Source organism: Pantherophis guttatus, chromosome 1 (genome assembly GCF_059756535.1).
Source record: "Pantherophis guttatus breed Tessera chromosome 1, ASM5975653v1, whole genome shotgun sequence".
NCBI lineage: Eukaryota > Metazoa > Chordata > Lepidosauria > Squamata > Colubridae > Pantherophis > Pantherophis guttatus.
In genome coordinates this window covers 49,265,571-49,292,083 of record NC_142063.1, presented here as the reverse complement: position 1 = coordinate 49,292,083, position 26,513 = coordinate 49,265,571, and the positions used below count along the sequence as shown (strand labels likewise).

General features: G+C 36.4%; 1 long non-coding RNA gene across 1 annotated transcript; it reads right to left on the bottom strand.

Annotated features, from left to right (window-relative positions):
* Window positions 1-13,738: 13,738 nt before the first annotated feature.
* On the bottom strand, window positions 13,739-25,947 carry LOC148116408 (uncharacterized). The gene is made up of 5 exons (XR_015733524.1): window positions 25,861-25,947; window positions 21,549-21,617; window positions 20,395-20,460; window positions 14,011-14,274; window positions 13,739-13,912 (listed from the first exon to the last, which is right to left on the bottom strand). It is a non-coding gene; the product is annotated as an uncharacterized LOC148116408 (long non-coding RNA).
* Between the last annotated feature and the right edge of the window lie 566 nt (window positions 25,948-26,513).

The window sequence follows — 26,513 nt, the reverse complement described above, 5'->3', positions numbered from 1 at the left end:
TCCTAATTTCTCCTAAAGTGTGATCATGATTTTTTTTTAAAAAAATGTATCTTTCTTATACACCATTATACATAATGCTTTCACATTATGTCTTCCTACTCTTCTTCTTCCGAACTGCCTGACTAGACTAGAAGAACTCCAAGATCCCTTCCAATTCTGTTATTCTTGAAGCTCTAATGAATCAGGAAATGAAAGTATTTTTATTTCCTCATTGCACATGGCATGGCTGACCAGGTTTCCAGTCTGCCACATCCAAACAAAAGGAAAAACTATTGGAATCCTTCAGATTCATGTCAACATGATTTTTTTCCCCAGGCTTACTTTCTAGTCTTAAGAAAACGATGCTGCCTATCTGCATATTAGTTGCCAGTGATCCACATGGACATTCCTGCCTCCCCCAAAGTTGATTGGTTGGTTAATACATATGAAATAAGCTGTTTAGTGATATGTCCTACTATTTTACAGGCCACAGAAAAGTGGAAGATAATCTTTTATGGCCAAGAAGCACATCAATGTATTTGCTTTTATTCAAGAGCTACAGGGGATTTGTTTTATTTATAAAATTTGTATGATGCTTTCTACCAAAAGACTGACAGGAAGAGTAATTAAAAGAGCATGCCTCAATATCCAAAATAAACCTGACACATAATTTAATTCAATGTAGAAACCATTATAATGGATATGTGTGGAATTATAATTCCATACATATCCATTAATCACATCTCACATTTCTGTTACTCTTAAGATAAATTCTTAGTATTCTGATTTTGAAAGTTCTGTTAAATAATGTTAGGGGTTTTTTATTGTTTGGATTAAAATGGCTAATTCCTTATCTTACTTTATGAAGTTTATTATGCAGATTATTGTGCTCTCTACCACAATATGGGGACTAACTTTCTCACATTAATTATAGAGGTAAGACTACAACACAAATATTCAAAACTATCAAGACATTTTTAAAAGGCATGTTACTATACAAAACATGGTAAATTTAGACCTACTGAAAAATAAACTTAAAATTTTCCTTAATTAGTGTCGAGAAAGTGTATATTGGTACATCTTAATAGATTATTATGTTGTAAACTCAGTATTTTTACATTTTGAATCCACAGTTCAATTTAATACGTTAGTGAATCTAAGTTAGAATTTTTTTTATAAACAAACAAACAATACATAATCAATCAGTCAATATATCTTCTGAATACATCTTTTATGTCTTCTTTTTACTCCTCCAATATTAATCATATCTTAATATTATCATTTCCTTTAATATGACATTTCCCCCACTTTTCTTACTTCTCTATTAATACATTTATCTATCTTTTAATTTTATTGAAAATTAAACAACCATTTTATCCACACACAACCTTTAACCTCTCCTTCCCCACCCCCACCCCGACTTCCCAGAGCAAAAACAGGGTATATCATTAAACAAACATAAACTAAAATATACTAACTTACTACAAGATTCAAAACTCCCTCACACTCTTTAACACCTCTTTTAAAAATTGTTCATCAGCCTCCCCTTTTGGAATTCTAGTTTAAACATTACAAAACTTTCTTTAAAGCATATATTTTTAGAAGAAGAAAAAAACATTATTTTATATCCATTCAGTTTTAAATTAACCATTTTAATACTTCAGTAAATTTTTTAAAAAGACACTTCAGTAGAATATTCTTCAAAATATAACCTTAAAAATACTATTAATCCATTGAGTTAAATTATTTCTAACTCTTGAGTTCATTCTTCAAAGTATCAATTTCAAAAACTTTCAAAAAGCTATCCATTAACTTTAAAGTTAACCATTTTAATACCTCAGTAATTTTTAAAAAGCTATCCATTTTTAGTTAAACATTTTTACTTAAACTTAAAAAAAAATATTAATTTCAGTAGACTTCTTGAGTTCATTCTTCAGAATATCAATTTCAAAACTTTCAGAAAGTTATCAATTAAGTTTAAAGTTAAGCATTTTGATACCTCGATAATATTTTTTTTAAAAAGCTATCCATTTTTAGTTAAACATTTTTACTTAAACTTAAAAAATACTAATTTCAGTAAACTTTTCAAATTTATTATTAAAATCCTCCCCAAAAGAAACTAATCTTCAATTCTTCCTTTTTTTTCTATATTTTTTCCAGTCCTTCTTCTTCAATAGTACTTTCTTCTTCAACATTGCTCCTCCCCTTGCTTTTATTTTCGAAAATTTTTGAATATAGATTTGAGGCTGATGCAACTTTGGAAATCGTTCTCTTCTAAAAGTTATCTCCTTCAATTTGAAACCTCCATTTCGACTCTTCCTGCTTATATAATCAGTCACTTCCTTCCTTGAAAATTGAGTCTGTCTATAAAGCCAAAAATTGTCATGATAAAGTTTATCAGTCTGCGGGAAAGAGTCTATTTGCTGCTTTTCAGTTAACTGCATAGAAGCTTCTGCCAAAACCTCTGTTTTCAGTGTGCTGACTTCCATCATGATCCTGACAGCCTCTTTTTCCTGCTCCAAAGTCGAAATAACTTGATTTTCTTCGTCTTTTCCAGCCAGCAAATCATTGTTGTTCTCCAGATTATAATTTTGAATAGTCCTTTCAACTGATTTCAATATAACAGAAGTATAAAAATTTAAGAGTTCTTGTAAAACCTTTACAGTCACAACTTGTGAATTTGCTGGCTCATATAATAATGATCCTCCATCCTTAATGTCAGCCTAAGTTAGAATTATTGTAAGCAAATTTAAATTAGGAAACTGCATATCATTTCATCTTTTAGACAGTCTATGACAGGAGTATCAAATAAACAAGAGCTACCTCATATTAGCAAAACTAAAAATACTTTATCCTAATTATTTTATGGCTTATCTTTTACAGATACTAAATTCTAGATGACAGAAAGATTGGAAGAAGAGGAAAGCTGCCTTGGCCACAGACAAAGCAGCTGACTTAAAACTTATAGTCAGACATCATTTAAACCACAGTGAAATGAAATCACATTAAGAAAGAATTATAACCAATTTGCAAAAAGCTGTTTTACTAGAGAACACTTATTTCACATGTGGTGGACATGTGAGCATGTCCAAACATTGACAAGATTTACATTTGCTTATACAAATGTATAATCAAATCACAACGCACAGCAATCCAATACACGAATTTTATCTACTGTATCCACAATGATACTCAAAAGCAGTTATTGCATCAATTCTTGTATTTATCATTGTTGACAGCAGTCAGGATGAAAATAACTTGTCATTAGAAAATACATAGGTTTGGAAAATAGCCTGCTATAATAGTTAATATAGGTAGTCCTCAATTTAAAACAGTTCACTTAGTGACTGCTCAAAGTTACAACAGCACTGAAAAAAGTGACTTATGACCAATTTCACACTTATGACCATTGCAGGATCCCCATGGACATGTGATCAAAATTCAGGTGCTTGGCAACTGATTCATATTTATGACGGTTGCAGTGTCCCAAAATCATGTGATCACCTTTTTTGACTTTCCGATAAGCAAAATCAATAGGGAATCCAGATTCACTTTACAAGTGTTACTAACTTAACAACTATCATGATTCATTTAACAACTGTGGCAAGAAATGGAAAATGGAAAAAAAATTACTTAACAACTGTCTCACTTAGCAACAGAAATTTGGGGCTCAGTTGTGATTATAAGTTGAGGACTCCCTGTATAACACAATAGCTTAATAAGATGAAAAAATAAAAATACATTTATAGAAATGAGGCCTTTTATAATTTGTTGTACATTAATGCAAACTTGAAAGGCAAACGACCAAGTTGTTCTTTTAAAGTGTAAACAAGAATAGTTTAAGGTAGAGAAGTAAGAATTACATGGTTTCATTAAAAAATTATGAAGAATTTTCCAATTTTATTATATTATAAGCTATAATGAGCATGCTGCCATATAGTTTGCATTGGTGTTGATTATTAACAAACAAAAATCTGAAACGATCTTAAATATCCCAGCTTTTTAGCTGGCATTATAGCAAATTACATTTTTTTAAAAGCACATCAAATTAATTATAATACATATAATGTATATACATAACTTGTTAATAATGTGAAATAATATTAAAACTAAAACAGAAAAAAAAAACAGGCATGGGAAAGTATATAGTAAAAAATAAATTTTAAAATGAAGGCTGATGCAACAATGCTGGCTTCTCCTTTTGTTAAAAAAAAATAAAAAACCAAGAAAGATGTCAAATGTTGAGAAATAACATGAATTCCTATTCTATTCTCTTCTCTTCTATTCTATTCTATTCTATTCTATTCTATTCTATTCTATTCTATTCTATTCTATTCTATTCTATCTATTCTATTCCTATTCCTATTCCTATTCCTATTTCTAGTCTTTACATAAATAATCAATATCCTTTTGAATAATCTCACTAACTAAATTCCCATTGATAAAGTTCAAAGTTTCTTTGGACAATTAACAGGAATATATTCCACTGGTTCATATTCAGCTGGTGATCAGCTACAATTCCTTGTTAAATGTATCATTGTATTTGTATCAATCAATCAATCTTTATTTATTGATTAGCCTTGGGCCATATCAAAGTGCAGAGTTCCAGAAACAAATTATTACAAAAGTTTGGTAAAACAATTTAAATGAAATTGGAATAAAGCACAATTTAAAATGAAATCAGAATAAAGTTCAATAATAATTTGAGATACAAATTAAATATGATTAAAATTAATTGTATCATTCTCCTGCATATGCATTCCTCATCCTGCATATGTAAATTTGGTTTCTTTTACCTGTTTGTATTCAGTTCTATTGGTCCAACTTCTGAAAAGTCATTTTGAATTTTCTTTTTGCCTTCCGGAGAAAGTGCTGAGGACCCAAATCACTGTCCTGACCTTTTGAAAGCATGCTGGGTTTGCTTATTATTATAGTCAGATGATAAAAATAAAAAATAGTAAGATGGAATAGACTGAGTTCATTGGAAATAACAGATTTCTTGCTGGGCCGTTTGGGAATGAAATTTTCTTAGGGGTCATTATTAAGTGAAATGGTCATCAACCTGCAGGAAATGTTTCTGCCTAAACTATGCCTCATTAGGTTCTAGTTGCTCACATTAATGTTGGAAAGGTCAGCTGCCTTAGGAAAGAGAAAATTATGGAGGGCTTAGAGCAAGTTCCAATATCTTTGATTTTTTTTTTAAAGGGTTAGAATCTGATTTTTGAGTGGTTTACTTTCCTGAGAAGTTTCCCAGAAAACATAGGCATAGCCTACATCTGATTATTCATCTCAACTTAATTTCCCCAGAAAACATGGGTCAAGTCAGTACCAACCACTTTATCCAATTGTTATGGTAGTCAAAAGAAGTCATTGCTTCAATATCTTGAAACAATTTTGTATAGAATAGAATAGAATAGAATAGAATAGAATAGAATAGAATAGAATAGAATAGAATAGAATAGAATAGAATAGAATAAACAGAGTTGGAAGGGACCTTGGAGGTCTTCTAGTCCAACCCCCTGCCCAGGCAGGAAACCCTACATCACTTCAGACAAATGGTTATCCAACATCTTCTTAAAAACTTCCAGTGTTGGGGCATTCACAACTTCTGCAGGCAAGTTGTTCCACTTATTAACTGTTCTGTCAGGAAATTTCTCCTTAGTTCTAAATTGCTTCTCTCCTTAATTAGTTTCCACCCATTGCTTCTTGTTCTACCCTCAGGTGCTTTGAAGAATAGTTTGAGGTAGAAAATTGGAACTTTCTTTCACAGAGGATGACAATTCGGGGGACAGTATATGACAGATATTTAATTTGTATGCATTAGTAATCTTAAATATATATGAAAAGCATGTCTGTATCTCCTCCAGGATATTTATGAAATCCGCTTTCACCTAAATCCAAGTATTTTCATGTTGCTAGCCAGATATTATTGTTCTTGGTTTTTTCAAGGATTTTACTTGTTTGCAAAAGTAAAGCATGCATATTTGACATTTCCATTTCACAACAAGCCACTAAGTGGGCGTTATACCATTTATGATGAGATCATGGACAAATTACTGATGGTAGGTGAACTCAAGGGCTCAGATCTTGAATACTGAATTATCTTTTTGAAAGTGGGTTTCTAACTGTTAGTAGTCACATTGTTAATTTTGCTTTGTTGTCATTTAAATGTAAAAAGAAACATTTAAGTTCTTAAGCCCTCGTTACCTATAGGTTGGACTACTGTAACACCCTCTACATGGGGCTGCCCTTGGGATGCATCCAGAGGCTCCAGCTAGTCCAGAATGCGGCCGTGCGGGTAATTATGGGGGCCTCTCAATACTCCCGTATAACACCTCTCCTGCGCGAGCTGCACTGGCTGCCGGTGGCGTTCTGGATTAGCTTCAAGGTGCTGGTGCTTACCTATAAAGCCCTTCATGGCTTAGGCCTGGGGTACTTGCAGGACCACCTCCAGCCGCTCTCCCATCATCCCATGCACTCTCACAGAGTGGGCCTCCTCAGGGTGCCTTCAGCCAAACAATGTAAGCTGACGGCCCCCAGGAGGAGAGCATTCTCTGTGGGAGCCCTGACCCTCTGGAATGATTTGCCTGCCGAGCTCAGGACAGCCCCCGACCTCCTTTCCTTCCATCGTGAGTTGAAGACATGGCTCTTTCATCAACTTAGCTGATCCGTTATGGGTGTACATTGTTATAATTTTAAACTGTTTTAATTGGGTTGTTGATTTTAATTTTATTGTGATTTGTATTGGATATTGTTTTTGTAAGCCGCCCTGAGCCCCTCGGGAGAATGGCGGCATCTAAATCGCAATAATAAAATAAATAATAAATAAATAATTGTAGCCCTGGTTTTTTCTTGATCCAAACTTATATTTAGCACTCTTTATAATTTTCTTTTCTTGTTATTTTGCTTTATAGTATTTTATGCTATGCTATATTGTTATGACTTATGGTTAGAACCATAAACCTATTTACTTATTAAGTGATGGCCAATAAAAAAATGATGACACACTTTGCAATTAATTGATAATTAGGATGCTTTAGAAAGTCCTCAAAGCAGTCTTCCCCAGAGTTTCTGATAACTTTTGATTGCAATTCCCTGAATAGTTAGGAAAATGGAAAATTCCAGAATTTTAGCCTCATTTCATGGAAAGGAGCCAGGTTGGGAAAAATTAGATTGTAAGGTAGAACACTATTTTTCTATGTCTGAAAATTAACTCATGACAAGTGGACTTTGCCATGACTTAACTTCCATACAACTCTACCTGGATGGCTGAGAATCTTCATTGACATTATTTTCCCATTTTTATATATATTGTTGCTTCACTGTTTTTATCAGCTGCTCAGTAACCATGAAAGACCATTTTACCTAATCAAGATATACTATATGGTAGCAGTCCTGCCATTTCTGATCCTGGTGAGACTTTACTGAACAACATGGTTCTTCTAAGTATAAGGCAAAACTATGAAGATTTCAAGTTGATTAAGTCTGTATCAGTTTCAAATTTCTGGTTTTTACCATAAAATAACTTCACTGATGCCAATACAAAGATCATTCTTCTCTAATATTTTACATCTACCCATCTCCCTCCAGATGACTGGCAGTCTGACACATCTGGGACACACAAAATCGAGAAAGTTTCTATTCAATGTTAGTTCCTCTAGTCCAAGGGTGTCAAACTCATGTTGTCATGGCAGCATCATATGAGATATCGGGAAATTTTCCCCATTTGCTAAACTGTGCATGGGCGTGGCAAATATTCTTGTATATATATTTCCTTTATTGTCACAATGAAAAGACACTTTTTAAAATCTCAGCATGTGACGCATCTGGCCCACGGACCGGGAGTTTGACAGCCTTGCTCTAGTCTAAATAACATCTGAACAATTCTTCAGCCTTTCAAGGGATTTGAATCTTAGCTTCTCAAATTGTATTCCCATGCTAAGATTGTAAACCAGTCATTCCCAGCAAAAAATGATGAAATCTATTTTCTATGTATCTCAACATGCACTGGGATGTGATTTTTTTTCTCTTCTCTTCTACAGATGGAAATTGCTAGCAAGGCTGCTTTAGAGAAGGTCACTTCCCCAAATGTCTTGTAGACAGAAGGTTGGAAGGTATCTCTAGATGCTTTTCTCTGGAAGTGCCAAAGAAGACTGAACTAACATGCTTCTCTTCACATTCTTTGGGGATTTCTTTTTCTTTGTAATAAGGAATTGGTGGTTTTTATTCCTTCCTCCAAGTATTTTAGAGCTGTGATAAGATTGGATCAGAAGAATTTTAATTCCCAAATAAGGTTTAAAATTTGCTGAATGATCTTAGGCCAGTTGTTATCTGTCTCTGGACTACTGATTCAGCAGTAAAAATTGAAATGGAAAAGCTTATTATAGAAGAATATCCGGTATATGTATTTATGCATGCATGCCTGTATGTATGTGTCTCTGCATGTGTATGTACTGTATATACACACACACAATATTTGCCCTGTGAGACAGTCCATACAAGAAACACAACCAGGAGAATCTGTATTTTTATTGTAAGGTTAATTAAATTATCTTGGAAAGCTAAAAGTTTTTGTTCCCGCCTTTCCTTTTACTTTCCAGAAAACTAGGGAGGGTTCCTTCTGAAACATTTCCCAGCTATTACCATCCCTTCTATGGCCTGAGACATCTTTTACATGCTGGTTGTCCCATCTGTAGCTCTTCCTCTTGTCTCTAGAATTACAGAATAATGAGTTGGAAGGGATCTTGGAGGTCCAACCTGCTGTTTAAGCAGGAGACCCTATACCATTCTGAATAGTTGTCCAATGTCTTGCTAAAAACCTCCAGTGATACTGCACCAACAACTTCTGGAGGCAAGCCATTCCAATGATTAATTCCCCTGTCAGGAAATTTCTCCTTATTTCTAGGTTGGATCTCTCATTGATATGTTTCAACCTGTTATTTCTTGTTCTGCCCTCAGTTGTTTCAGCGAGTAGGTTGACTCCCTCCACTCTGTGACAGCCCCTCAAATATTGGAAGACTACTATCATGTCACCCCTAGTCCATCTCTAAGGGTGTAGCGTAGTAGACCTAACCAGTTCTCATGACCATTCCTATGTTTTAGTCTCCCACTCTTTAATCATTGTTGTTGCTGTTTTCTGCATTCTTTCTAGAGTCTCAGCATCTTTTTTATATCATGTTGACCAAAAGTGGATGCAGTATTCCAAGTGTGGTCTTACTAGTGCAGTAAAAAAATTGTACCAACACTTCACATGATCATGATATTTCCCTCTATCGATGCAGCCTAGGACTGCACTGGCTTTTTTGTCAGATGCAGCACTCTGTTGTCTTAAGTTATTCTCCATTAGAATTCCTAGATCCTTCTCACAATTATGGCTGTTGATCCAGGTAGGTATCACCTATGCTATCTACTCTTTCTTAAAGGAGGTGCTTAGGGTAGTCTTTATGGTGCCTCTTATTATTATTTCCTACTCATAGCTATGTTACAAGGTAGATCAGATTTACAAGTTCATCTGGTGAACTGAATAAGGATTTGACAATAGATCCATGAGATCAAATGTCCAAAAAGAATTACACAATATCTAAGCAATGTCCACATGATATATTCTATTAATAGAGAATTTGAGAACCATTCAAACCTAGCATTTTGTTCTATTCATTCCAGAAGTTAAAGATCTTCATCTTGACCAAATGCAGATTTCAGTTAAGTCTTCAGATATATTACTTGTGTACTTGACTGTGCTGAACCTCCCTGAAATGTATAATCCCGTGATGGCAAACATATGGCACACATGCCACAGATGGCATGCGGAGCCCTCTCTGCGGGCACATGAGCCATCATCCAGCTCAACTCCACTGTGCATGTCTGTGCGCCTCCTGCCAGCCAGCTGATTTTTGGGACTCTGGCACGGGGGCGGGGCACATGTAGAAGACACACGTGCATGTGCAGGGTCTTGCATGTATGCACGAGGGGAGTGGTGCACCCCACCATCAAACCAGGCCATGGGAGGGTGCACCCCCCCCCTCTGCAACCCATTTTTGGTTCCAGAAGGCTTCAGGGAGGCTTGCCAGGCCCAAAACAGGCCATGGGGGGGGGGGTTGCGCACGCATGTGGGGGGGGAGCATGGGGGTTCATGCATGCATGCGTGGGGGATGAGGCATGCAGGGGGCATTGCATTATGGGTGTGGGCATGTGCATGCATGACCCCCCGTGCTCCCCCTGCTTTTGGCACGTGACAGCAAAAAGGTTAGCCATCACTGGTATAATCTGTTTTTAAGGGCAAATTTTATCTCAGAGAGGAGACCTTCATCATAGTTTCATTTTGACCTTTTCCTCTGGGTGTGAGTGGCCACTGATTGTCTTTGCTATCCTGCCCCCTTCTTTTTCAGCAAACACTTTGATGCCACTTGAAAAACAAAAAGCTGTTTTCTTATCCAAAGAAGAGAAAGCTTAACTATAAATGTTCCCACAGGTCATTCTCTTAAACCCATTTTATTTAAACAGCTGTACATCAAAGATAGTTTTTAAGGCACATTACCAGCATTTTGTCTTGTTTGCAGTGAGGCATTTTAATGAACATGCTCTAAATGTCCTAACATTTCAAATTTAATCTGCCCAAGGGCATGTAACCTGGCAGACATTCTATGCCTTGCAAGGGCTACATTTTCTGGATAGGGAATAATGTCACAGCCAAAATGAATGCTTTTCTGACATTGATTCAATATAGCTATGGTACAGTTGCATATCCTTTCTTGGGCCAAGGACCACATCATTGGAGCGATTTGCAGTATTTTGTATTCCACAAAATAGGTGAGCCAGGATCAAAAGTAATTTGATTTCAGACTTTTTGGAATTAACTGCGATGAGTCTTAAAATGAATCAATTAAATGAAGATGCTATTCTTACACTCCATGTGCCTAATCTTCATTACATCCCTCACATTCAAAATTCAGTGACGGGTTGTTGTTTTTTTAATGCTCTGGAATTTGTATCCAAATCCTCCAGGCCACTGTTGCATCTTGTATATACAGACTGATTAGTGGTTTAGGGTCAGTCCAAGGTTTTTATCCAGTCTAATATCTTGGTTCTAGAGTAATATTGAAAAATATTGATATTTTTCTCTAGTATATACAGACTTTGCCCTTCTGATCCTGGAAATAATATTTTGTCATCATGACTAGCATCCATATATACTTACTCCTCCATATAGTAGTCTAATCTCCTTTTAGATCTGTCTGAATTGATGTCACTGCATATTGCATGGAGTACCAACACTCAGTTATGTATAACGTAAAATCTTTGCTTTTATCTGTCTTAAATCTCCTACTAATCAATTTTCTTGGATAGCCCTGAGATTTGGGAAATTGAGAATGAGAGAAAACTACAATTTTTTTTCACATTTTACAGATCACACAAATAAAATACACCCCTGTTTTGTCCACAGAATGGTATTTAAAGCAAGATAGCAATAATCCTTCCACAAATGAATGGATTACAATAAGATTTGTTAAACCTGAATTGCTACATACCTCAAGTATCTAAATAGCCAATCCCTTCACAAGCAAATTAGGAAAATGTTTTGTTGAGTATTTGTTGACAGATTAGAATAGTCAAGAATATAATCTTAAAGAATGGCAGTGTGAAGCCTCTTCATTGTTTGTAAAAACCTTTTAAAATAAAGATCCGTGTTAAAGAAGGCTGATATTTAATGTGCCAAATTGATATTGCTATATTTAAACAAAAAGCAAAAATGAAACAAGCATTTTAATTCAAATCACTTCACACTCTGTCTTTGCAATTAAAATTTTGGAGTTTGTATTTTTAATGAAAGTTGAACATTAGTTTCTTGTATTGTGGCAGTTCAGGAACAGAGAAGCACTAAATTTGTACTGTTGGCACTGAATACCCAAATACCCCCCAAAAATAAACAAATCATATCAATTCTACAATTGGCTGACTACACGTCATCTATCTCTGTTGTAAAGAGAAGCAATCTTAATACATCAACCCTTCATGCATGAATTTACTGCTGGATGAATGGAATGACTGAACAGATAGATTGGAAGAGGCTTTTTTTGTGTGATAGAGATAGTGTGGAAGGAACCAAGTTATTAGTTACCATGTCAGGACAAAATAGACAAAAATGATTGTACTAGGTGCAAGCTAAGCTAAAGTGCGGAGGAGAAATTTCATCGTGGAGGGGCAAAAATGAACAGTGAAAGATATGTTTATAAAATGATTGCAAGAAAACAAAAGGAGTTAAAGAGTGAACAAATATTCACAGTACTTGCCATTTTATTCTATACACAGCACACGTAAATCTGAAGGAATTTCTAGTCCTTCAGAGGTGCAACTTCACCCAATTAGCTTGATGCTACTAATTTCTAGTTAGTTGTGAAAAACACATCATGGTAATTACACTATAAAAAAAAGAGTGAAAATAATTAAGAGTGTTTCTTCATTTTTATATTTTAGATCAAAGAATGCTCATTTCTCATGACAATTGTGAGTGTTTCGTTCAAATAAATCAGCTGGACCCTGAATCCTAGGTATGAAATTCCAAATATCTGTATAGCATAACATATATAGTGCCATTAATTATTTTTAGCTTTGTGGTCCATGTATGCAGAATTTATCTACCTAACATACTTTGTTAATCTCACCCTTCCTTCAAAGAAAGAAAGACATGGAGATTATCCTATTGTATCATACAAATTATGCTATGTTTTGTTATCAAAAACCTTTAGAGTTTTGTGGCAAAGAAAACCTAAGTCTATCTTGTCACATCCAAGTTTAACCTAAGTCTATCTTGTCACATCCAAAACTCAAGTTACCAACAAACATTTTCTTTATAATATGCTTACCTGTTGGATGTGATACAGACACAATAAATTTTAGCAAATAAGAAATAATAAACTGCTAAAATCACACCAGAAGAATTAAATTAATATATGTCTTTATATAGTTACAATCCCAATGAAAAAAGTTCAATAATAAAATCTTAGCCTACCTACTTCCTAACTTTACTAAATTTACCTCAGTGCAACTAGTATAAGTTAAAAGGGGGCAGTTTTTCAATGAAAGTTTATAAAGAGCAACCAGTGCCTGGGACTATCCATGTAATTCAATTTCATATCTCCATCAGAGGTGGGTTTCAGCAGGTTGTGACCAGTTCTAGAGAACTGGTAGGGGAAATTTTGAATAATTCAGAGAACCAGTAAATACCACCTCTGTCTGGCCCAGCCCCCATCTATTCTCTGCTCCCGAGTCCTAGCTGATTGGGAAATGGGGATTTTGCAGTAACCTTCCCCTGGAGTGGGGTGGGAATGGAGATTTTACAGTATCCTTCCCCTGCCACGCCCACCAAGACACGCCCATCAAGCCATGCCATGCCCACCAAGACACACCCACAGAACCAGTAGTAAAAAATTTTGAAACCCACCAATGATCGCCATGTAACTAGCTCTAATAGCATAGTATAGTATTTTATTTGGTCTAGGACTGTGATGGCGAACTTATGGCATGCATGCTTGAGGTGGCAGAAAGAGCCAACTTTCTGGGCACGCGAGCTGTCACCCAACTCACCTGCAGCTGCGCATGGGCGTGCACCCCAGGTGGTGTTCAGGCCTCTGGTGTGCATGTATGCAATTCAGGGGACCCAGCTGGTCTTTGGAGCTCTCCTGTGCTTTCACACGCATTTGCAGCACACGGGGGTGGGGGGGTGCGCGAAAGCCATGCTCTTGTGCAGATGGTACAGTTGTGTGCGCAGCATACAGGGGAGAAGCCACGTGTTAGCATGGATAGCATGGGTGCGTGCAAGGCACATGAAGCACATACCTGTTCGGCACTCAGTGAGGAAAAAGTTTGCCACCACCGGTTTTGGATAAAGCAAGAAGCAGTTAAATCTAATGGCTTTTAATTGGGTTGGGTAAATCTGAAAAATATTGAAAAAAGAAAGGCAGCTTTTGCAAAAATCTGAATCTGAAAAACGAAATGGGTAAGTTTTGTGTAGGCCTAATTAAAATGCAATACCTGTTCTTTAACAAACAAAAAAAGAAGGCAGAGAAGAATTCCCCATATACATACTAGGAGATGCATTGAATCAACTAGTACTTTTTATTATACTTAGACTTTTGCTTTATTTTGCCCTTCTTTCAAGGGTATGAGCGCAGCCTATACAAAATTCCTGTCCAATTTCTCATTTGCACCAATACTACAGGCATGAAGATCCAATTGTTTATCCATCTGTGTGGCTGATGAGCTGTCCAATTCTGGCTTGAAACAGTCAAACGCTTTCTATAAAAATAGAAAAGTAAGGTGTTTAGCAAAGATCTTGGATGTATGGGTAGTTCTCAACCATAATTGGGTCTTGAATTTCTGTTATGAAGCAACATAACACTCTGTTATGAGTGAGTTGTGCCCAATTTGGCAACCATTTTTTTGCCATGGTTGTTAAGTGAATCAATGAAGTTGTTAAATGAATCAGGTGGTTGTTAAATGAATTCAGCTTCCCCCATTGACTTTGCTTGTTAGAAGTCATCTAGGAAGGTCACAAATGGTGATCACATGACCATAGGATTCTGCAATTGCTGACTACCAAGCGCCCAAATTTTGATCACGTGACTGTGGAAGTGCTGCAACAGTTATAAGTAGGTTGTAAGTCACTTTTTTCAATGCTATTGTAACTTCAAACAATCATTTGAGTGACTGTAATGTAAGACAAGAACTACCTGTATTAGAAAGGAAGAATTTTCAAATCTATTTAAGCCAGAATATATAAAATGAAATTGTACGATTATGGACAAAGTTGTTTGCTTAGATTTTTTTTGGCTGAGAGAATGATGGAGGAGGAGGAGGAGGAGGAGGAGGAGGAGGAGGAGGAGGAGGAGGAGGAGGAGGAGGAGGAGGAGGAGGAGGAGGACTATCATTATTGGTGCCGCCTCTACAAAAAGCCATTTTTGCAGTGAGTGTAAGTTATTAATATCTTCCTTAGAGTTCCAATAGCTCCTGCCTGAAAACTCTGATTGAACATCATAGCTTTTTTGTGAGAGACCTCAAATGGTTACTGGCAATTCTACCAAACAGCTGTCCAAGGTATACTACTTAGTTTTCCACTATTACACACCGGTTTCAGCTCTAAGCATGTGTGTATAATTAAAAAACAAACAAACCTGTGCCTGCAAAGTGTATAAAACAGCCACAAAAAGTATAGGGCGAACCCAGAAATAATAAGTATAATTATTATAATGAATTGCTGATTTGCAGATGGAAAGGAAAAGGCAATGAAATCTAATATAATAATTAGGATCAACATGTGGGTTGAGGAGTAGCAGGCAAAAAAGAAAAAAAAATGAAGTCTATTCAACTAAATCTCCACAACGCAGATTAACAAAAGGAGGAACCTTAAACAAGGCTTCAGACGTGGGGACCAGACCAGGACAAAAATGGCATCCATGAGGAATAATATTTATTTGTCTAGATCACTATGTGAAACCTCAGGGAAGGTAAGAATCAGAATCAAAATAATACATGGCTTTGAAATGGGAAAGAAAATCTTTTAGGGAAAGAACTGGAAATTTGGGAGAAAGAGGAGAAATCAGGGTGGCACAAACAATTGCTTTTCACCGATTTCACCAAAGGTTCTAAACATGTACGGTCAGTATGCTAGAACTAACAAAGGGTAGAGATGAGAATGTAATCAATAGATTATTTACGGCTCGCTATTCTTCCATGAAAGGATTTAAAATAACTCATTTCCTCACCCAACCTTTCTACCCTGGCTTTTCCGTTACCAAAACACAACATAATTAGTTTGATTGTGAGTTTTGCTTTGTTTGGTTTTTTTTTTTTTTTCAGAACGGCTGCTTTTTTGGATCCCTCAGAAACAAAACTGAGGAAGTTTCAAGAAAATCAATATTTGGTTCTGCTCACATCATATGAACTCCTACTTTGCTTAAGAAAATCACATGATTTTTTTTCCCAAACCGGTACAGCAACAACAACAAAGACTTAGCTGTTCTCTGAATGAATATTCAGGGAGTGTGCTTAGTAATAGTAAGAGTGGCAGTAATTTTATTTAGTGTGCACAATACCTATGCATACTACTATAACAATAGATAAATATTGTAACCATCATCTACTGATAGCACTTCCATGGTTTAAGTGGCATCAACCAACCTCAGAAAAATCTTGTAAAAGGTGAATTATAAGTGCTCTTTTAAACTTCATGAAATCAAATTTTAGGAAAAGGTTCAATGCATTCGATTCTAAAAAAAGTAAGTACAGGTAGTCCTCAACGTATGACCACAATTGAGCCCAAAATTTCGGTCATTGTGAGACTTGCCCCATTTTATGAACTTTCTTGCCATAGTTATTAAGTGAATCACTGCAGTTGATAAATTAGTAACTATGTTGTTAAGTGATTCTGGCTTCCCTATTGCCTTTGCTTCTCAAAAAGTTGCAAAAGGTGATGGCATGACCTTGGGACACAGCAGTGGTCATAGGTATGAACCAGTTGCCAAGGATCTGAATTTTGATCACATGATCATGGCGATGCTACAAAAGTTGTAACTGAAAAATGTCACATGTCACTTTTATCAGTACCATTGCAACTTTGAACGCTCATAAATGAAATGTTGTAAGTCAAGAACAACCTGTATTAACATATATATGCTAATACAGCATATATATTCTATATATGTTGTATTAGCAGGAGCTCTCAAGCAGTCGCATTCACGACAAACCATTTTATACCAAATTTATATTTTGCTGATAAAGAAATAAAAGGAGACTAGTATAAATCTATTTCAAGCTTTTTAGCTTTCATCAGCTAGCCATACCCTTACTCGGATTCGAACTTGGGCTTCCTGCATGTTAGGCGGTTGAATTAACCTTCTGAGCAACAAGTTCTCTTCCCTTCATCTGCTTGAGCCAGGGAAAAGATTAAGTGTTTTTCTATTGAGACACCTGGTCTACCCCAACATGTGGGAGGGGGCATTCCTTTCGCCTTTCAGCTCCAATCCAGGAGCCCTCAAGCAGTCACATTCACAACAAACTCAAGCAGTCGCATCCACAACAAACCATGAAGCTGGCTCAAGCTGATGAAGGGAGGAGAACTTGTGGCTCAGAAAGTTAATTCAACTGCCTAACATGTAGGAAGCCCAAGTTCAAATCCGAGTAAGGGTATGGCTAGCTGATGAAAGCTAAAAAGCTTGAAACAGTACCTTAAATTTCATCAACAGCAATTTAAGTTATTATTACTTATGGAACCCCAACTAACATTAAGACTGGTGAAAAGGAGATGTGGGACTAAGTAAATCCAGAGCCACACAAACTCTGCGCGACTTCAGGAAGACTTGACAGCAAACAGCTTTAATAATATAGATGAGAAACCACTAAACCCTCAACTAACTGCTTCATCACTTCAAGTTTCAGATAATTATTTTTGTTGGTCACATAGTCAGCCAGATTTGGCATTTTTATTCACCACTTGAATTTTTCTCAAGAACCTGGGATAGACTTATTGTTTGCTAGTGTTTAAAGGAACAATAAAAAATGAAAGCAAACTCATTGCAATTGATAGAGACAAATACAGAGAGAATGTATCTCACAGCACTTTAGCTTCTTCATTTTCTATTATTTTGACAATTTTATGGCCCCATCAGTTTTTGCTTGCAGGCAAATGATATTTCTTGCAGATATTCCAATGCACCATTGTTACTACTTTGTCAGGCCGTTGTTTGTAGCCAGTCTATGCAATCTTCTTGTAGCACATACCGTAACTGTGTGGCCCACTCTTTTTTCAGCTTATTTGCAGGGACAGCACTTGCTCTCTGTTGCTGTCTTCTCAATTCTGGCTTTGTGTGCATTAATTCTTAAGGATTGGTATTGTGAAGCCAGAATTAACCCCTCTGTCTCTTCCTTCAACTTTTTTGCTCTAGTCTTAGCCATTGACAGGTCTTGTAGTTTTGCTTACTATTTTGTTTGTTTGTATGTGTCTACTGGCCATGTAATACTTCGCTTACCCATATCTGTTTTTATTTCTATATTTAGTCCTGTAGGCCAGTTTGGTTTCTTTGGTATTTAGTAAGTCTTCATGAGGTACTTAGCTTCAGTGCATCTTCTTCACCAACCTTTAGCTATTTTTACAATGGCCTGTTTCATTCTTCAATTGTCTGGTGTAATTGCAACATACCAAGCTCACCCATTTTTCTTAGTGAGTCTGTCAACATTGCTGCATGGATGAAGTTATCATTATCACAATTTTTCTGGTCATCGTATCCAGGGCTTTTAGTTCCGCTTGAGTTCAGTCCACTCTTTTAGTTGTGTATCTCAATATTGAACTTGCCCAGATGTTAATTGCCTTGATGGAGATTCCACTGAATTTGGACTTTAATATCTTTTTCACTGTAGTGATGGATTCATTTCTAACCTTCTTCATGACTTCAGTGTGTTTCATGTTGACAGTTTGAAGGATGCCCAAATATTTGTTGTGAACGTCTTTGTCCATTGAACCCAAAGACAATGCATACAAAGTGAATAGAAATGTCTAAGACTACAAAATGCACATAGATAAAATGAAGTTGTGTGGAAACATTTATTTTATTAAACTTCTATTGCTGCCCATTTATTAAATTTTTATGCTGTCCTTCTCACCTGAAAAGTGACTCTGAATAAAAATTTAATAGAAATAGAAATTAATTAACTAATTTCTAACTTATTTATGAGAACAGAAATCTTCTCATATAGCTTAAAAAATTCAGTGAGAAATGACTGAAAGCAACCATGACTTCAATACCAAAAGAACTCAAGAAACACAAGTGTGCTTAATGATTAAGGAAGTCAAATGCTGCTGATTGTTCCAACAATCCTCCTGGATTCACAGCTGTCTTTAGAAGAGCACTTGATGGCCGTGACCGGGAGGATTTTTCATCAGGTTCGCCTGATCCGCCAGTTGTGTCCCTTTCTAGATCGGGACTCCTTACACACGGTCACTCATGCCCTTGTCACCTCCCATCTGGACTATTGTAACGCTCTCTACATGGGGCTCCCCTTGAGGAGCACTCGGAGGCTCCAACTGGTGCAGAGTGCGGCCGCACGGGTGGTGATGGGAGCGACGTGGTGCTCCCATGTAACACCTCTCCTGCACGAGCTGTACTGGCTCCCGGTGGTCTTCTGAGTGCGCTTCAAGGTTTTGGTTATCACCTTTAGAGTGCTCCATGGCTTAGGACCTGGTTATCTATGCACCGCCTGCTACCACCAATAGCCTCCCACCGACCAGTACGCTCCCATAGAGAGGGGCTCCTCTGGGTGCCGTCAGCCAAACAATGTCGACTGGCGGCCCCAGGGGGAGAGCCTTCTCTGTGGGGGCACCTACTATTTGGAACGAGCTCCCCCCGGAGATACGGAGGATCCCGAATCTGCGTACCTTCCGTCGTGCACTCAAGACTTTCTTATTTCATCAAGCTGGCCTGACCTAAGTCTTTCCCCTTTTTAAATGGAAATTTTAAATTTGTTTTTAAATTATTGGGGTTTAAAATTTATTCAGCCAAATTATTTAATTCCTTTTATTTTATTTTAAATTTTGTATTTATATGTTTTATTCTATGGCTGTTCACCACCCTGAGTCCTTTGGGAGTAGGGTGGTATATAAATTCAATAAAAACAAAAACAAAAAAACAACAGCACCAGTACTGAGGAAAGGTTGTTAGCCTTGGTCACAGGAAAAACATTAACAAGAGGAGTCAGCCCTATCTCTGTAGAATGATCTATGTGGAATCATAATTGGACTATGTTAGTGAAATAATTTGCTGAAAGATCAGGGAAAAACTAAGAAGGACTTATTCAATAATTCCTGCAACAGTGAAAGAAAAGGCACTAGACAAACTGAAATATTCAAAGGAGATTTTTTGAGAGGGGGGATAGATAGATGATAGATAGATAGATAGATAGATAGATAGATAGATAGATAGATAGATAGATAGATATTGGAAGGGAGAACTGTTTCAGAAAGATTAGAAAAATGCCTACCATAAAAGATTGACTAATCAGCCACATTAAAAGGGGTAGAAAAGAGAGAAGAAGAGATGCATAAAACAAAGAAGGAAAAGAATATGAATGACACAAAATTTAAGGAAAACATTTTAGCTTTCACTAATTCTTTGAGAAAATGAAAAAAACATTATTAGAAACTATATTATAGATGTAATAGAGACAATGCTAGCCCCCTGCATAAGAAATGAAACCTGGATCATTTCAATGTTAGAATATGTGTGTGTGTGTGTGTGTGTGTGTGCGCGCGCGCTGTGTATGTGTGTACACATATACGTATGTATCTATATAAATTATCTTGTAAATGAGTAACAGCAATTATGGACAGCCTTAGATCAAAGGTAGTTAATCATGAATAAATCTTACTTCCAAAATTAGACAAGGTATCCAAAATACTGATCTCCCCAAGCACCAACAACAGAATGTCCAGTTCTAAAAAATGACAAAGGTCACAGAGAAACTGATCATTAGAGCTAGATCCATGATATATAGTTACAATTAAACAATGTAAAAGAAAATTCAAGAATGAAAGATTTGAAAGAACAACTAATAACTGCTGCAGACATAGACAAAAATATTGTTTAAGTACTGTAGGCACAAGCCTACAGTACTTAAAGAATAAAGTCAGGCCACTACTCCAACCAGAAAGTGTAAGCGCCTGTCCTAATTGAAATCCATTTTCACAAAAAATGACTGCAGACACTATATCATCAGAACATAACGAAGTTTCAGTACTGGAAGCAAATAAAGTGGATTGGTTAGTTAAATAGTCTAAAAACTGAGCCTTCTTTAATAATTGAGAAGGCATTCCACCACAAACAATCAGAAGCAATGGCATCAGATAATTCAGAGTGAATTGTAAATGGTATTAAATCATCCACAGTGCTTTGGAAGAGCTTACCAGCCCCTCTAGGGCCGGTCTTCTTGCTAGATTATTTTTCTCCGTGCAAGCTAAACTTCTCCAAAAAGCAGTAAACAGTAAACTGTTTTTTTTTCTTCTTCTAAATTTCTTTAAACTAAACACATTGATGAAATTTCAAGGCCTCTTGCTGCATTTTCTAAATGTTACATCCATTTCATAACTTCTTTATTTCAGTATCTTTAGTGGTTCTAAGGAAAGAGTGCTATTGAATGCTCCAGATTCTCCTATCATTTTCTTTCTTTCTTTCTTTCTTTCTTTCTTTCTTTCTTTCTTTCTTTCTTTCTTTCTTCCTTCCTTCCTTCCTTCCTTCCTTCCTTTCTTTATTCCTTCCTTCCTTCCCTCCCTCTTTCCTTCCTTCCTTCCTTTCTATTTTAGATAACATGGTGGTTAGCAGATGATTGCTCTATTTTAATTACTGTCACCAGATATGATGATTATATGCTTGCTAGAATGGGTTTGTTAGCTTTTCCAGAACTCCCATGGGGCATCTGCATTCAAATTGAATTAATCAGATCTCTATACTTACTTATTTATAACAGCATAATTAAAAGACTTCGAAGAAACAGATGAAATAGAGAGGTAGAAACCATTCACTTACTGTATTTGTCAAGCATTTTTGGTTGTTGCTTCTGAACGCCAGATCAGTCTATAAGAAGGCCTCCCTCATCTGTAATTTAATCAAAGATAAGAAGTATGACCTGGCACACATGATCGAGACTGATTGGGCCTGGAGACAGATGTTCTTTCAGAGATGTGCCCACTTAGGTTTCAGATGTGGCATTAACCAAGAAGCCTGTGCAAGGGTGGAGAAGTAGTTGTGTTCATTAAAGACATTCTGGTAGTATCCAGAGGTACTGCTCCACAGATAGGTGGATGTGGAACCCTATTTGTTAGGTTGGACTCTAGGGAACCAGTCTCCCAACTGCATAGCAGTTTCACTGCCTAAGATCTATGGCTACATTGGTGTTGAAGTTTCCCAGGCTTGTAGTCCTTGGGGACTCCAACCTTCATGCTTTCCTTGAGTCAGAAGTAGCTTGGAGTTCATGGCAGCATGAGAGCTGCCAGACATTGGCCTGACTCAAGTCATTGAGGACCCAACATATGATTGAGGTCATTTTTTTTTAAAAAAAAAAAGTATAGCAATAGAAGTGTGATTTGAAATTAGGGAAGATTGCTATCATTCCTCTGTCATGAACTCCTGACTAGATGAGACAGCCCTCCTGATTAGATGAGACAGAAAACATGACTAGATGAGCTAAATCTACTTTATTGAAAGGCTACATTAACATCATCTTGAAAGTCTGAAGGTACAAATTTCTTGCCACCAGTTTTATCCATCTGATCATTTGGGAGGGGAGGGACCATCCTATGTTTATTTCCTATGTCCATTAAGAATTGCAGGCTCCTTCCTCTGATGTCTGATTGTTCACTAGACAGCATCTCTTTCTCTCACTCCTCAAGGTTGTCCACACATTCCATTACATGATCAGATCACTCTGTTGGCCCTGGAGTTTTCTGGTGCTCACTGGTCTCCATTACAGAGACTCTGGATTATTTAATAGGTCTGCCCCAAATAATTATGGATTTCAGAGGAAACTTGGGGTTTTGGTTCAGATTGCCCCTCTGCATCCTTCTCTTTTCTGGTAGATCCCCAAAATCTCCTTACCAGGGAATTAAATGGCTGAGGATATACTCAGAGCACTCCTGGAGGACAGAAAAAGAATGAAACCCACTAAGCACAAGCTAAAATTGCTATTTGGGTCTATCTTGTGCCACTAAGGGTGGCAAAACCTCAATATTTCTCTGCCTTTACAGCATCCTATAGTGTCCAACATAGCAATGCGAACTAGTAGTAAAGGTAAGTAGAACCCACCCCTGAGGAAGACCCATGTCACTATCCTGTGAAACATCATCCTCTCAAACATTTGATTTGCCGTGACCCTGTTGGCCTTTCATGAGCCCATGAAAATATAATGTGTTCCCAAGCTTGGGACTCAAGCTGCTGAAGCTTGTCAATTAGTGTTATTGAAATTTTTGAACTGAATTTATATTGATTGTTGGTTTTAGTTGACATTTTTATTTGGGCTGCCAATTTTCTATTTTTATATATGTATTGGGGGGCGGGGGTTAGTTGTTTTTGTAGATTTTTGAATTGTTAGCTACCCGAAACAACTTGACTGAGATGGATGTCCACATAAATTGAATAAATAACAAACTAAAAGTATTTTATGTTGGTCTTAACAATTCTGGTGGTTTGCAAAATTATGAATCTTTATTCACATCTTTTGAATATGAGGCAAAATAGAAAAGTTGCTTCAACCTGCTTGTAAAAATGAGAAAACAGTGTGACATTGGGCTACTGGCAACTTAACAATATTTTAAATAATGTTTGATGGGTTGGAGAAATGAAGGCAGGATTTATCAACTAGCAAAATCTTTTCCTCTATTTAACTGTTTTTCCCTGGTTATTTAACTTATTTTTTATTATTATTATTTCATTCTTTGTCAACAGTTTTAAATAAAATTGAAAAGCTATCTTTGAAAAAAATTGTACATCTGTTTGTGATTCAGAGTTTCCCCTAAACAAAACAGTGTGTCATTTGGGGACTCTGTTATGCTCAGTCTCTGGTTGGTATCCAAGATGGCAATGTTTTCTTCTGCTGCAGAGAAAAAAAGGTGAAAGACCAAAAGAAAGTGTGAGCCCGTGAGGGTTACAGGAGAGACTGTAAAATGTGTTTACTGCTTAGGTGGCATGGAAATGATGTTGGGTACCTCAAACTTACAATTTCCATGCTTTGGGGAGCATGACTGAAATTGTAAATACTATAAATCTTAATTCAAAAGTTTGTTTAGAAGTATGCCCTACACAGGCCTTACTGTGAATGATTACAGTATAGATCTTATCAAAGGTGACTTACTCACTATACTTTATCTCACTATACCTTCCCTCACATGTGCTTCTAGTTCACACGTATACCAAATCATAATTGTACAACCTGAAACCACAATGATGTAGGGTCATTCCTAATCATTGTAAAGTTGATCATTCCTGAATATGTACTAGTTTGAGGGCCAGTTTCTCAGTAAGGTAGTGGTTTTGTTTTCCATTTACAGTATCTATATAGAACGATTTTTATATATACATTGAATGCATGTTCTGAATTATAGAATATAAAGTTGCCAGTAATTAGGATAATTAGCCACTGAGTTTCTCAATTCTGCTTGAACCTACTGAGTTCTCTTTTAAGACCATTTCAGCTGGCCATTATCTTTTCTAAATACAGTATATATGTAGCTATGTTTTATATAAAGAAGTACTTCTTGAATCTCCACACATTTACTTGCAGTGGGCGATCTCTAATTCTAACTTGGTGAGAAAAGAAAACAAACTATTTCTGCTTATTTTCCATACAATATATGACTTTGTATACCTGTATTATGTTTTCCTTATACACGTTTGCTCTAAAGTTGAAGTTTTTCCTTATAAAAAAATATGATGTAGCTCCCTAATAATTTTGGTTTCCCTTTTACTGTGTTTCTTTTTCTGCAATATATTTATTGCAAGCAATATAGGTAGTCCTCGACTTACAACCATTCCTTTAGCGATGTTTCAGAGTTACAATGGCACTGAAAAAAGTGATTTACAAAGGGTAATCACTCTTACAACCATCACAGCAACCCTCAGTCATGTGATCAAAATTCAGCTGCTTGGCAACTGGCAATTGACAATGGTTGCAGCATTCTGGGCTCACGTGATCACCATTCACAATCTTTCCAGCCAGCTTATGACAAGCAACGTCAATGGGAGAACCTGGATTTGCTTAATGATTGTGTGATTCACTTAACTTCAGTGATTTGCTTGACAACTGTGGCAAAATATATATAAATATACATATATGTAAAATTTGACACAGCTCACTTAACAACTTTTTACTTAACAACAGAAATAGTAATCAGGATACATCCAGTATTGAAAATGTGGCCATTATGTGGACTTATTTAAGGCTATTGTCATAGTAGTCATTTTATTTTCTCTTTTTTAATAGCTAGCATTTATTCAATTAACATTTACATTGAAGTTCCCACCCTAACTTCATGATCTGTTTACTGCTCAGACATGATACATGCATATGTAGGTGGAGGGGGGGAGAGAGAGAGAGAGAGAGAATTTTCCTCAAGTATGCAATTATCAGGACAGTTTTATAATTATCATTTACAAAATTTCAAATATCCTAAAAACATAATACAACATTTGTAAAATCATAGCTGGCATAGATGGTATGCTGTACTAGTAAATCCGAGTAATGTGCAATTATTATTTAGTCCCTAATAAAATGAGTGCCCCAATGGAGGTTTCTTCTCTGTGAAGACTTATAGTAGATAAGCAATGTGTACATTTGACTCACAACCCAAACACATGCATGTTTTCTTAAGAGTAAATCTTGCTGATTTCAGTGAGACTCATTCAAAAGGCACACATAGAATTGTCACCCAAGATAGCAAATCACAATCCTGTCCTTTGAGACCAAACTGATAATACTACAAAGAGCATTAAGCACTTTATACTTGACATAAATAGAAAGTTATCTTGTTTTCTTCATCTGAATAATTTGTTTCAGACTTTTGTAAAGCCACATTCATCCTGCTGACACAAAGTGGTTAATAGCAGTTTTCTCTTCTTAAGGAATCCCATGTATATGCATGTATGCCAATCTGTGAGGCAGAGATTCTTAAGAGAGAATCTTCAGCAATTCACCAGACTGGAATAAACAGGATTATTTTTGAGAAACCGTGTTCACTGAAGCAGTATAACAAGATAAATTATTATAAATAAATGTATATGTTGAGACGTAAGTTAATACTTAAAAAAAAAGAAGAAATGTAGATTTATATGACCCAAGTATGCTTACATATCTTCACAGGCATAACTCCAATCAGCATTTCTTGTCTCAATTTTTCCTCTTAACTGGGCATCTCAAATCAAGAAGCAATCAGTGTGGCGTGAACAAAAATCCGAGCAAATGCAGAACAGAAAATGGCAGCAACGGTGAAGGTCAATATTTGGACATTTTTTCAGAACACATTATGATTCCTCACCTTCTGCCAATACCAAAATGTCTTCTTTCCAGCTGTCAAATCACAAACAGATGCCCCAAAAAAACAATATTTGCTTGAGCATTTCCTGAAATCTGTTCATATTTCAGAGCTTCCTAAAGGAATTTGTACACATTTAAAACAAATGCAACAAATAAGTTCTGCTTTCTTGTTGAAAAATAATGTTAGGATGCCTTTGGCATGCGTGGGAGTAAGATAAGATTTTATATTTCAATCCAGACTGTCTAGCAGGAAAAAACCCAGTGTTTTGCACTCTGGTGTTCTGGGTCTAATTTTCCCATGGGGCTGTTACAGAGAAATTCATGGTCTTTCCTTATCTAAAACCTAAAGTAAATTCAGACAAACTCAGACATCATCTGTACTGCAAAAGGCCCCTTTTGACTAATCACTGCTGTAGACCATTCCAATAAACGGTGGTGTTATTCATGCATGCTGTACAGCAAAAGAT